Raw genomic sequence first — 13,375 nt, 5'->3', positions numbered from 1 at the left:
TGTATGAGCATATGCACCAAATAACACTTGCTTACTTGGCAATAAGCAGGTATCACCTATTTGTTTTAAAAACAAAAAACCAACTGGTAGCAGAAAACTAATTCTGCTGATCCCTGAGCTCACTGGCAGACTGGCTCTGTATGCATCATGTTACAGAGCCAGAATGCCAGCGAGGAGAGCACTGCGGTCCGACCACCGCGTCTGGAGGAGGGGCTGCGAGCAGGTGCGCCCTCCTCTCGCCGGTCCGCTGCACGTGGCTCCATTAAGAAGCCGGCCGCGACGAGGCGGCCACGTGTGTGGGCTGACCCGGCCGCCGGGTACTCGCATCTGACCGCGAGTAACCCAGGGTGCCGGCATGCTCACACTGGAGCTCGGGGAGACAGAGGAGGCAGCCAAACGGCTAGTCTCCTGCCTCCCCGAGCGGAGCGCCCGTAGCCCGCGGGGGCTAAAAGAAGGGTGCTAGGGAGTGGAGTGGGGGGAGGGAAGAGGGGCAAAACTTAAAGGATCCCCAGGAAACCCCCCTAAAACCACCACCTGTAGGAAAACATCCCCAATAACAATGAGCAATGAGGAAAAAACGGGCAGAAGCCCAAAGCCACTATAAAACAAACTAAAATATATACATAATAAATATAAAAATTAAATACAGTATATACATATATAAACAAGAAACATATGACTAAATATAATAAACATTAAATATATATAAAAGGAAAATAATGATAAAAATATATAATAAATAACTAAATACAGTAATAAACATTAACCCCTTAAGGACCAAACTTCTGGAATAAAAGGGAATCATGACATGTCAGACATGTCATGTGTCCTTAAGGGGTTAAATATATAAAAAGAAAATAATATAATATATAACTAAATACAGTATATACATATATAATATATAAAAATAAATAAATACATAATATGGTAACTGAATAATATAAATCATAAATAAGTCAAAATAAAACCCAAAGCCACCCACTATAAGCAGGAGGCAGTGGTACTCTGACCTGTACTGTCTGCAGAGCAGCAAAGAAAGAGGAAATGATGCATGGGGAGGGGAGTTTTATAGTACCTAACTTTTTTCTGATTGGTTGTTTTTCTGTGCTGCTGTGGAGTTCTAGTAAAGAGAGACTTAAGCAAATACGAAGCCTCCTGTCATGTTATAAAATTTGTAGTCATCTAAGTGTGTCGTTTGGGCAGGATCATTTAACTCTGGCTTGGTCAGCCTCGGGCACCACCATGGGGTGTGTGGAGGTCAGTGGGGTCGGTTGCCTGCCTTTCCCCGGACGGGTCTGCTTAGTGGACGTCGGGTGGGTTTGTCACGGCCTGTTTGTTTTGTAGATGTCTGCAGCAGTGTGTGTCTGTCTGGAATGGTGACCTGTGTTGTATGTATGTGTTGCTCTATCTCCCATTTGTGCTGGATGACTGCCTTGTAGGTCCTAGCGTGTGTGAGTCTGTGGGTATAATTTGTTTCAGTGTGTGTAGTGCTAGATCAATGTTTTAGAGTCCAAAATAAAGTCCAGGATCAGCATTCGGTCTTATCCAATGCCTAGTCTCGGTAGTGGGCTCTTAGGGCCGTGGGAGACCCGGCAACAGAGACTAGTTACGCTGGTTTCACATTCTTGGGCACTTTGGGAGGTCTGCTGCTGCAGCTCGTGATGTGAGAACTTCCTTTGTAGGCTGCGGTCCTTCCCGTGTAGGGGCTGTTGTGCTTCTTGATGTGATGCTTCCCACTGTGCCGTCTGGTCCGCCGTTTCTGGGGTAGTTGTTCATGGTCTAGGCTCCTGGGCGGTTGCTGTCTGGGTGGTCTTATGTGGGAAGCTTGCGTCGTTCATTTGCTGCTGATGCCCGGGGGGGGCTTTTGTTATTTCCCACCTTTTGGTTCGCGGCTTGCGGGTACTTGCTGGTGTTTGTTACTGCTTGTGATGAGCCGCTGGTCCGTGAGGGCTCCTGTGGCGTTTAGCGGGCCCCTCGTTGCTTGGTGAGTCCATCTTCTGTAAGCCGCGTGGTTGCGAGCTGTCCGCCATTTTGGGGTATTCCTTCTGGGCTATGTTTTGCGGCCCAATTTGTATTTAGGCTCGGCCGACAGCATTGGTGGTCGCCCGTGGGGACCGGGATAACCTCCACCGGTCCAGAGGGGGTGGGGGTCCACTGGACGCCGTTCAGAGACCCAGGGGGAGCGGCCGTCTCTCCCTGGCTCAAGCCCGTGTAGGCCCCAGGCCTTGGTCGGGTTACTCCGGTGCCTTGCCGTTGTATGAGTGGTATCATTTTGTGAGTCCCCATCTGGTGGGTAGTTTGGTTGCCGATTTGGGTCGGTGGCTGTTCGTGGCTCCGATTTTCTGGCCCAGAACCTGGAGCTCAGACAAAACGTGTCTGATCCGTTCAGCGGCCAGGCTCCGCCCCCCGCTAATTGTGGTTTATGTGGTTTCATGCCCTCTAGTAAATACTAAGTAATTTTGTTATTAAACCAGCTGGCTTCACAATTTGTCTTGTGTTTTTTTCTTGATTAAGCTGTTAATTTTAACATTTGAACGTCCTATCCTATCCATTGTTGTGTGTTTCCCCACCATTGACTTTCCTTGGACTATTATTTCATGCCTGTTATGTTACTAAGATCTATTGTGTTAAGATTGACCATCAAGAAGCTTGGAGTCAGTTTTACACCCAGTCTTTACCTTTCTGTTCTCCTTTATCTGACCTATTGTCAATGTGGTGAATTTAATATTTTACTCCTAATAGTAAGGTCACCCGATTTAGAGAACTTTAGCAATTGTAAATGACGGAAAGGTATCTGAAACTGAATAACAAGCCATCACTTGTGTGAAAAGACGATTGCCTATGCTGCCTCTGGCAGACATTAAAAAAAAAAATCAATTTGTGGAGTTTGCTTTATTTAGTAATGATTTTGTTCAGATGGACAAAATCTGGTGAAAATAGCTGACCAGAATGGCATTCATATTTACTGTAGCCAATTCCAGTCGGAATTCAGTCAAACTGATTGAATCTGCACCAACTGGCCAGTTGCATTTCGTGTCGGCTTTAAAGGGACACTATAGTCACCTGAACAACTTCAGCTTAATGAGGTTGTCCAGTTGAGAACTATAGCTCCCTGCAGCCTTCTCTTGTAAACACTGTATTTTCAGAGAAACTGGCTGTCGCTGGAATCCAGATGCACCCTTCATCTTTCCAGCCTAGTGTTTGAGAGCTTTTCTGGGAAACTCCCACCCTACCTGAACAAAATGCTTTCCCCAGCTGTTCCCACTTCCTATAACCTCCGATCCAGTACCAACACTTTACTTAGTCTACCTCAATACAAAAAGAAAGCCCGATCCTCCTTCTCCTACAGAGCGCCGCAATTGTGGAACGACCTCCCGCACAATTTAAAATCTTCCCTAAGCCTAAAGTCCTTTAAGAGATCCCCCTCTACATACCTCAAAACAGAATGCACCTGTCATGGTTGATTATATATTTCCTACCTGTTCTATGTTAAATTTTGTATTTATTGTATATTAATATATTGTTTTTGTATTTTATTGTACCCTAATGTAACAATGCAATGATTTGTGGACCCAGAACATACTTGAAAACGAGAGAAATCTCAATGTATCTTTCCTGGTAAAATATTTTATTAATAAATAAATAAATAATATATGCAGAACTGGCTTGTAAATGGTCTGTGTGCTTGGTTTGATAATCAACTCTAATCCCATAATCTCAAGACACAAACTTTTGGGATCTGAAAAATAATGCAATGAACTTTTCACAAAAATTTTAATTGTTGGTAATTTGAAGTGAATTTTAAATTGAAAGAAACGCTATAATGTTAAAAGGAAACTCCAGTGCCAGGAAAACGATCCGTTTTCCTGGCACTGGAGGGTCCCTCTCCCTCCCACCCCCCAATCCCCAGTTGCTGAAGGGGTGAAAACCCCTTCAGTGACTTACCAGGGGCAGCGACAGGTCCCACGTCCCTGCTTCCTCCTCCCCCGCCGTTCCTCCTTCTGCTTACGTCGGCCGGTGGGCGAGACTGATCTCGCCCGCAGGCCGAGGAGACCTAATGCGCATGCGCGGCAAAGCCGCGCATGCGCATTAGCGCACCCCATAGGAAAGCATTGAAAATGAGGACGTCCAGCGACGCTCTAGCACAGAAAACCTGTGCTATGAAGCAGGAAGTGTCCTCTAGTGGCTGTCTAATAGACAGCCACTAGGGAGGACTTAACCCTGCAAGGTAATTATTGCAGTTTTAAAAAAAACTGCAATAATTACACTTGCAGGGTTAAGGGTAGTGGGAGTTGGCACCCAGACCACTCCAATGAGCCGAAGTGGTCTGGGTGCCTGGAGTGTCCCTTTAAAGGAACACTATAGTCACCAGAACAACTACAGGTAATTAAATTTGTTCTGGTGAGTAGAATCATTACCTTCAGGCTTTTTGCTGTAAACACTGTACCTTCAGAGAAAATGCAGTGTTTACATTACAGCCTAGTGATAACTTCACTGGCCACTCCTCAGATAGCTGTTAGAGATCCTTCCTGGGTCATGGCTGCCTAAACTGCATCCAAACATTTAGTGTCTCCTCCCTCTGAATGCAGACACTGAACTTTCCTCATAGAGATTCATTGATTCAATTCATCTCTATGAGGAGATGCTGATTGGCCAGGGCTGTGTTTGAATTGTGCTGGCTCTGCCTCTTTGTCAGTCTCAGCCAATCCTATGGGGAAGCACTGTGATTGGATCAGGCTACCACTTATGATGATGTCAGCAGACTGTTTTTTTTAAGGCAAACAGCATGCAGAGTTACAGCTTCTGGCTTGAATACAGTAAGATTTTGCTATATTTATGGAGGCGTGAGGGGCCCAGGGGGGATAGATGGTGGTGTTAACACTATAGGGTCAGGAATACATGTAGTTGCACTGGTGACTATAGTGTCCCTTTAAAATCAGTGTATTTTACATCTGAACCCTGTACAAAACTATAGGATCAGAAATATTTACCAAACACTTATGTTAAACTGATTTTAAACTAAAGGTATCAAGACTCGAGGCATTCAATAAAATTCACTTTCAAGTCTAACTTCAGTTAAAGGGACACTATAGTCACCAGAACAACTACAGCTTATTGTATTTGTTCTGGTGAGTATAATTAGTCCCTTCAGGCTTTTTGCAGTAAACAATGTTTTTTTCAGAGAAAATGCAGTGTTTACATTACAGCCTAGGGATACCTCCACTGGCAACTGGTGAGGTGGCTATTAGGTGTGCTTTCTAGGGCACTGCTGCACAGTGTGCAGCACAGACATTCAGTATCTCCACCCTGTGCATGGAGACACTGTACTTTCCTCACAGATATACATTGATTTAATGCATCTCTATGAGGAGATGCTGATTGGCCAGTGCCGTGTTTGGCTTGTGCTGGCTCTGCCCCTGATCTGCCTCCTTGACAAGCTCAGCCAATCCAATGCTTTCCTAATTTATAAGAAACCCGACAATTTAAAATCCATTTTGGCTCCTAGTGTTTTACCAGAATTGAAGAACAAAAAAAGAGTTGGATAACTCTAAAGATAGTTTCTTGAGAGAAAAAACGAAAGGGTTTTACAAGTGCGGCAGATGCAGCACCTGTAAATCCCAACCATATAAAACACTAGATTTTAAAATTAATATTACAGGGGAGTCTTTTACCATTAAACATTTTATAAATTGTCAAAGTAGATATGTAATTTATTTGTTACAGTGTAAATGTGGCATACAATACATAGGCCGCACAATAAGGAAATTACACACAAGGTTACTGAAACACTTTGGTGGAATTAGGAGGAAGACTACAAAACACAGTGTACCAAGACACTGTAATAGAATAAAAGGGAATTAAGGTTAGAAGATTATGGATTTCACGGTGCTCCAATCACCAAATGTGAGTCACGTATCCACATATAATTAATACAATATATCAACAAAGGTGAAAGGTGAGAGCACTCAATTCAAATGTACCCTTATTAGCACATAAAAAACAGCCTCCTCGCAAATCTGAAAGCAAGAATAAAGTGCATATAGGGTAATAACGTAACAGATAAATTGGTATATAGTCTGTAACTGGTTCAACTCACATGGTCTTGAGCCACTTATACAAGCTGGCTCAGACTAACAGCATATATCCTCAGTATCTGGATGTTGGTGCTTCAAATCGGATCCCCTCTTGGTCCTTAGATATCTTTTGTTCCAATCACTCAGGATGCAAAAAGTGTTGTAAACAAAAACTTTATTGGACGCACTCTGGGTACCAAGATACAAATAAAATGAATAAAATAAAAGTTACCACTTTCATAAATAAAGTCCTCTGGACATCAAAAACAACACGTTTCGGCAATTCGCCTTTTTCAAGAGTTATTTTTCATCTTCCTTTTCGTCCGTTAAAATATCGTCCTTTGGCGCCTTTTCGATGTATCCCACTTCCTTGTTCCGGTTTCCGGTCACGTCAGGCGTACCGTCCATTGAAAATGACGGCATGGCGTAGCGTCCATTGTAAATTACGTCATGACGCTCTCTCCGTATCAGTGTCATGACGTCCATATAGGGGCGGAGCTAACTGCCGTCCGGACTGCCCGATTTAAAAATGGCCTTTCAAGAGTTCAAAAGAGGGCACCAAATGCAATTTTTACATTTAAAAGTCTCTACATACATCCTGTATTCCCTTTCTTTCTAAAAGGGTTTATTTATTAAAACATAATACAAAGACATAAAAGAAGGACATATACATCAAGGGAAACTGGTTAAAAACATCAATTGGACCTATTTTATTGGAAGAAAAAGTTGGGAAAGACAATTAGCATTCTTATTTAACAATCTTATTTAAATTAAGCATCCTTAGGTAGATTAAAAGTATATCCAAATAAAATTTGAGGTCAACCCAAAAATAATCCTTAAATTGAGTATAAACTCTACTACCTAAAATCAATTGAAAATTAATTTGGACAAGTGAAAGCTATTATAAAAAATATATATAAATATAAAAAGGTATATAAATTATATACAATATATTATTTAAAAATCCTTTAAATAAAAAACCTTACTTAAAAAATAGGAAAAAGGGGATTATAGATATGGGGTAATCTCAAAGTCTACGTTAAGTCCTTGTGGTGTTAAAGTGTCCAAATTAAAAATCCACTTCATTTCAGTTCTATTGAGTAAAGTGTCTTGATCTCCCCCTCTCCAATTAATATCTACTTTCTCTATTGCCATAAAGTTTAATTCTTTAGGGTCACTATTATGGTGTTCCATAAAGTGTTTTGAAACACTATGATTAATGTATTGGCGATTTATGTTATAGATGTGCTCCCTAATTCTAATTTTGAGACTACGAGAGGTTCTCCCAATATACTGTAGTCCACATGGACATGTTAACATGTAAATAACATTTTTGCTATTACATGTTAAAAAAGATTTAATCTCGTATTCTTTTTTAGTAGTGTTTGATAAGAATTTGACTACCTTTCTATTTTTACTTATTCTTAGTTTACATCCCCTACATGTTCCACAATAATAAAAGCCATTTGGTTGTTTTAAAAAATTATTTTTATCACTCTTTTCAATGTCTAAAAAACTTTTAGTTAAAACTTGTTTAAGATTCCTAGCCCCCCTAAAAATAATTTTCGGCTTATCTTTGATAAAATTGGTTAGTTTATCATCCATTTTTAAAATATGCCAGTTTCTATTAATTATTTTTCTCAAATTATTACTTTGGGTACTAAAATCGAAAACAAGGGATACTTCCTCTTCTCCACTTTGAACCGGGTTTTTATTTTTATATTGCAAAAGGGATTGTCTATCAATTATTTCAACTTCTTTAAATACTTTTTGTAAAGAGGTATTTTTGTAGCCTTTTTCCTCAAATTGCCCCATTAGTCTTTCTGTCTGTTGTACAAATTCTTCATTTTCAGTACAGTTTCTTTTAATTCTTAACATTTGACCTTTTGGAATATTTTCCAGCCATGGTCTAAAATGGCAGCTCTCGCAATCAATGAAACTGTTGACGTCAACTGTTTTGAAATAGGTTTTACTTAGAATTTTCTGATTTTCTACATAAATTGTCAAATCCAGGAAATTAATTTTCTTGTTGCTAATATCATGTGTCAAAGTAATATTCCAATCATTATTATTAAGTTATTTAAAAAGTATTTTAAGTGATTGCTCACTCCCTTTTCAAATTCAAAACACATCATCAATATAGCGTCTATATAGGACCAGATTTGCCCCGATCTGTTCATTCCCAAAAATGAAGAGATCTTCCCAAAAATACATAAACAGATTCGTGTAACTTGGGGCAAATCTGGTCTCCATGGTCGTCCCTTTAACCTGTAATTAAAATTTATTTTCGAACCAGAAGAAATTGTTTATAAGTATTATATTGATTCCTTCTATAATAAAGTTAATTTGGACATTTGACAGATCACTAAACTTCTTAAGAAAATAAATAGCAGCCTCACACCCCCTTTCATGATCAATATTAGTGTATAGGCTGCTGACATCAGCAGTCGCCATTATATAATTTTCTTCCCAATTAAATTATCAATCATATTTAAAAGACTTATCGTATCCTTAAGATATGCTCTACACTTTTTTACCGGATCTTGTAAAAATTGATCTATATATTTTGAAAGTGGAGCTAAAAGTGACCCAATGCCGGAGACTATAGGCCTCCCTGGTGGATTTTCCATGTCTTTGTGTATTTTCGGAAGTACATAAAAGACAGGGATTTTAGGAAATTTGACATTCAGGAACTCAAATTCTTTTTTGTTTAGAATCCCATTCTCAAATCCTTTATTCAAAAAGATCTGATATAATTCCTTTATATCCTTAAGGGGGTTCTTTTTAAGCTCTTTATACGTACTGGAATCTTTTAATTGTTTATATATTTCTTCTAAATATTTGTCCTTTTCCCAAATGATTACTCCCCCCCCCCCCCTTTATCCGCGGGTTTAACCACTATACTCTTGTCTTTTTGTAAATCTTTAAGTGCCTTTCTTTCCTCTATTGTAAGATTATTTTGATATTTATTTAGGGGTTTAATTTTTTTAATTTCTTTTAGGCAGGATCTTTCAAATGTTCTTATCGAATCTGTCTTAAAATTTTGTGGATAAAAAGATGATTTATTTTTTAAAAGAGTGTGTTTAAAATCATCCTCCACTTTAGTCATGTTTTTCAGGGGCATGGTACTAAAAAAATTCTTTAAACATAGTTTTCTTGTGAACCTAGGTCTATAAATGTTCTAAATGTATCTGCCGCACAGCTAGGAGCAAACTTAAAACCTTTATTTAAAATCTGAATGTGCGAGTTAAATTTTTTTCGGATAAATTAATAATTCTAAAACCGCCTCAGATCAAGACACTTTACTCAATAGAACTGAAATGAAGTGGATTTTTAATTTAGACACTTTAACACCACAAGGACTTAACGTAGACTTTGAGATTACCCCATATCTATAATCCCCTTTTTCCTATTTTTTAAGTAAGGTTTTTTATTTAAAGGATTTTTAAATAATATATTGTATATAATTTATATACCTTTTTATATTTATATATATTTTTTATAATAGCTTTCACTTGTCCAAATTAATTTTCAATTGATTTTAGGTAGTAGAGTTTATACTCAATTTAAGGATTATTTTTGGGTTGATCTCAAATTTTATATGGATATACTTTTAATCTACCTAAGAATGCTTAATTTAAATAAAATTGTTAAATAAGAATGCTAATTGTCTTTCCCAACTTTTTCTTCCAATAAAATAGGTCCAATTGATGTTTTTAACCAGTTTCCCTTGATGTATATGTCCTTCTTTTATGTCTTTGTATTATGTTTTAATAAATAAACCCTTTTAGAAAGAAAGGGAATACAGGATGTATGTAGAGACTTTTAAATGTAAAAAATTGCATTTGGTGCCCTCTTTTGAACTCTTGAAAGGCCATTTTTAAATCGGGCAGTCCGGACGGCAGTTAGCTCCGCCCCTATATGGACGTCATGCCACTGATACGGAGAAAGCGTCATGACGTCATTTACAATGGACGCTACGCCATGCCGTCATTTTCAATGGACGGTACGCCTGACGTGACCGGAAACCGGAACAAGGAAGTGGGATACATTGAAAAGGCGCCAAAGGACGATATTTAAACAGACGAAAAGGAAGATGAAAAATAACTCTTTAAAAAGGCGAATTGCCGAAACGCGTTGAGTTTTTGATGTCCAGAGGACTTTATTTATGAAAGTGGTAACTTTTATTTTATTCATTTTATTTGTATCTTGGTACCCAGAGTGTGTCCAATAAAGTTTTTGTTTACAACACTTTTTGCATCCTGAGTGATTGGAACAAAAGATATCTAAGGACCAAGAGGGGATCCAATTTGAAGCACCAACATCCAGATACTGAGGATATATGCTGTTAGTCTGAGCCAGCTTGTATAAGTGGCTCAAGACCATGTGAGTTGAACCAGTTAAAGACTATATACCAATGTATCTGTTACGTTATTACCCTATATGCACTTTATTCTTGCTTTCAGATTTGCGAGGAGGCTGTTTTTTATGTGCTAATAAGGGTAAATTTGAATTGAGTGCTCTCACCTTTCACCTTTGTTAAGACACTGTAATAGTTGTCAAGATTTTAAATTTGAAAATTTTAACTGTATTGGCATTGATCGGGTCAGCCCCCATTGGAGAGGGTGAGATATAGAAAAACGTCTGGCTATGAAAGAAACAGAATGGATCTATAAATTAAAAACTTCCATCCCAGATGGCCTTAACACAGATCTAGACATCTTGGTTTTTATGGACTAATTCCACCAAGATGTTACTACGTATACCAGGTTCACTGTTGCACAACAATATGTACTTTTAAACACGTTTTGTATGTACGATCACATGATATGATGAGTTGATTATGTTGGTAGTATATGTTGCTAATTTCCTCTTTTCCTTCTTCCCCATCATTTTTTAATATATGCTTGAGAATGTAATTTTTTAATATGTGCTTGAGAATGTAATTTTATAGATATAGACACATATTTTTAACATAAGATCATCCTCTATGCTTTTTGCCATTTTGCTATATATGCTATATATATCTTATGCTGGGTCATTTCTGCTCATTTACATTTTAAATTAAATTTAGTATCTTTTGGAACCATTTTTAATTACTTTTTTCCACTATGTCCTTGTTTCTTATGCTTTGGAAGATAACGTCATTTTAATATTATGCTGTTATATGATTTTTTTTCTTTCTAAAATTCTGTTCTTGGGATTTTCGAAGATTCGGTTTGGTAAAGATTATGCTTTTTTAAAACTATGTTTTTTTTAAACTATCAATATGTACTGTTTATTTATTTTATATAAAGTTTTACTATATATCTTTGATGATTGTAGCTGTTTTGATTGTGATTTTGATTATGACAGTATGTTGGATTCATATATTGTCTCTACATACATGACAATTTATTTTTCTCTCTCTCAGATAATTACTTATTTCGTTTTCATTTTAAGTTTTAAGTTCTTAAGACACTCCTAATATGTGCACCCAATATACTATAGCATTGGGGCACATATCGGCTTTTTTATGTGAGTTTGGATGCTGTCCCTGGTGCTTAGAACAATAAAGTTTGTCTGTGTTCCATGGTGGAACGCACATGCGCGACGGACGCTGGCGGATGGTATGTCATCACGTCTGCGTCCGGTTGCGCATGCGCAGACGCACAGAAGGGACGCCACCCGGCATATTTAAATGCCTAACTAAGAAGATTCGTACAAGCTCCTGAAGAAGTCTGAACATTGAAAAGACGAAATGCGTTGAGCAGCCTTCTACCTGGACAGTTGAAGCATCTGGTGGTGAATAATTTGGTTTATATCTTTCTGCAGTTTTGCACAGACCTCTACACAGATTGCCTTACCGGGAGTTTTAGCCTATTTAAGGCACCAGCTTTTTAGCACATATTGGAGATTTTCAATTGTGCCACATCGTTTGTGAGTGTTTTTATTATATATGTTTTACCACTCTTAAATTAAAGTTGATGTTTTCTCTTTCTCTATTTTTTATGTGAATGTTCCTTATCCATCTGCTGGAGGGTAACTATATTCAGCATTTGTATTTGGTGATAAGTGGCGCCCTATTTCTGTATAGTATATACAGTTTTGTTTTGCACATTTCCTAAGGGAAAGCATTGGGTTGGTTGAAATCACCACTTCTGATGATGTGTCAGGGTACCTGCTGTCTCTACCTCTGTGGAGGTGAGACACTTGGACGTTCTTCCTCGCAAAAGGGTTGAATCACTCGTTCCTCGCGGTTCCCTCGGTCGTTTACACGCCGGGCGCGAGGGATCCACTTCCTTTTATGACGCGGCGTTCAGTAGCCGACGTCATGACGACAACCCAACCCGATCTGTCAATCAAGTCCCAAGCACGAATGAGGATTCGTCGGGGGCGTGATTACCTGTTTAGAATCAGGGTATAAAAGAGGGCTTTCTACGTTTGTTCATTGCCCTGTCGTGGTTCTAGCTTGTCTAGTCACTCAGTGCTCTTGTATTCTGTTAGTTTCTTTGGTTTTGACCCGGCTTGTCTGTTCTACCTCGTTTACCTCTATTACCCTTTGACTCGGCTTGTCTCTCGTTTACCTGCTCTCTCGTTCCCTCGACCTCGGCTTGTTTTTAGACCATTCTTTACTACTACTTACGTTAGTCCGGCCATTCTAAGGTCCGGTATACGTACCCTGTACCTGTTTGTACTCTGCGTGTTGGATCCCTGTCCCGATCCTGACATTACGACAGGGCCATGGATCCTGCAGGTACAAACACTCAGGTTGGTCCTTCCGATTCTAGATTTGATGCCATGGATCACAGAATGGACCAGATGGCTCTAGCGCTGCAAGCTTTATTATCTCGATCTAGTAATCCACCGGAGGAGATGCGTGCTACGTCCATCTCTCCTGTAAGTTCAGGTCTAGAAGTAGCCACTGTAGGTGCTTCTTCCCGTATTACACCTCCTGTACGTTATGGTGGTTCTCCGGAAAGGTGCCGTGGTTTCTTAAACCAAATTGGTATTCATTTTGAATTACAACCTCGCTCTTACCCTACAGATAGGGCAAAGGTTGGATTCATTATCACACTCCTCATTGATAAGGCTCTGAGATGGGCCAATCCTCTGTGGGAGAATGAGAATCCGTTAGTCTATAATTATAATGCCTTTGTCGCTGCTTTTAGAAGAACTTTTGACCCTCCAGGTAGAAAGGTCAATGCAGCTAGATTACTATTGCGCCTTAGACAAGATAACCAAACCCTTGTGGATTATGCACTAGAGTTCAGGTCTTTGGCGGCAGAAGTTAACTGGAATGAACAGGCCTATATAGACGT

The sequence above is a fragment of the Pelobates fuscus genome, chromosome 1 (genome assembly GCF_036172605.1).
Source record: "Pelobates fuscus isolate aPelFus1 chromosome 1, aPelFus1.pri, whole genome shotgun sequence".
Lineage (NCBI taxonomy): Eukaryota > Metazoa > Chordata > Amphibia > Anura > Pelobatidae > Pelobates > Pelobates fuscus.
This window is presented reverse-complemented; position numbering follows the sequence as displayed.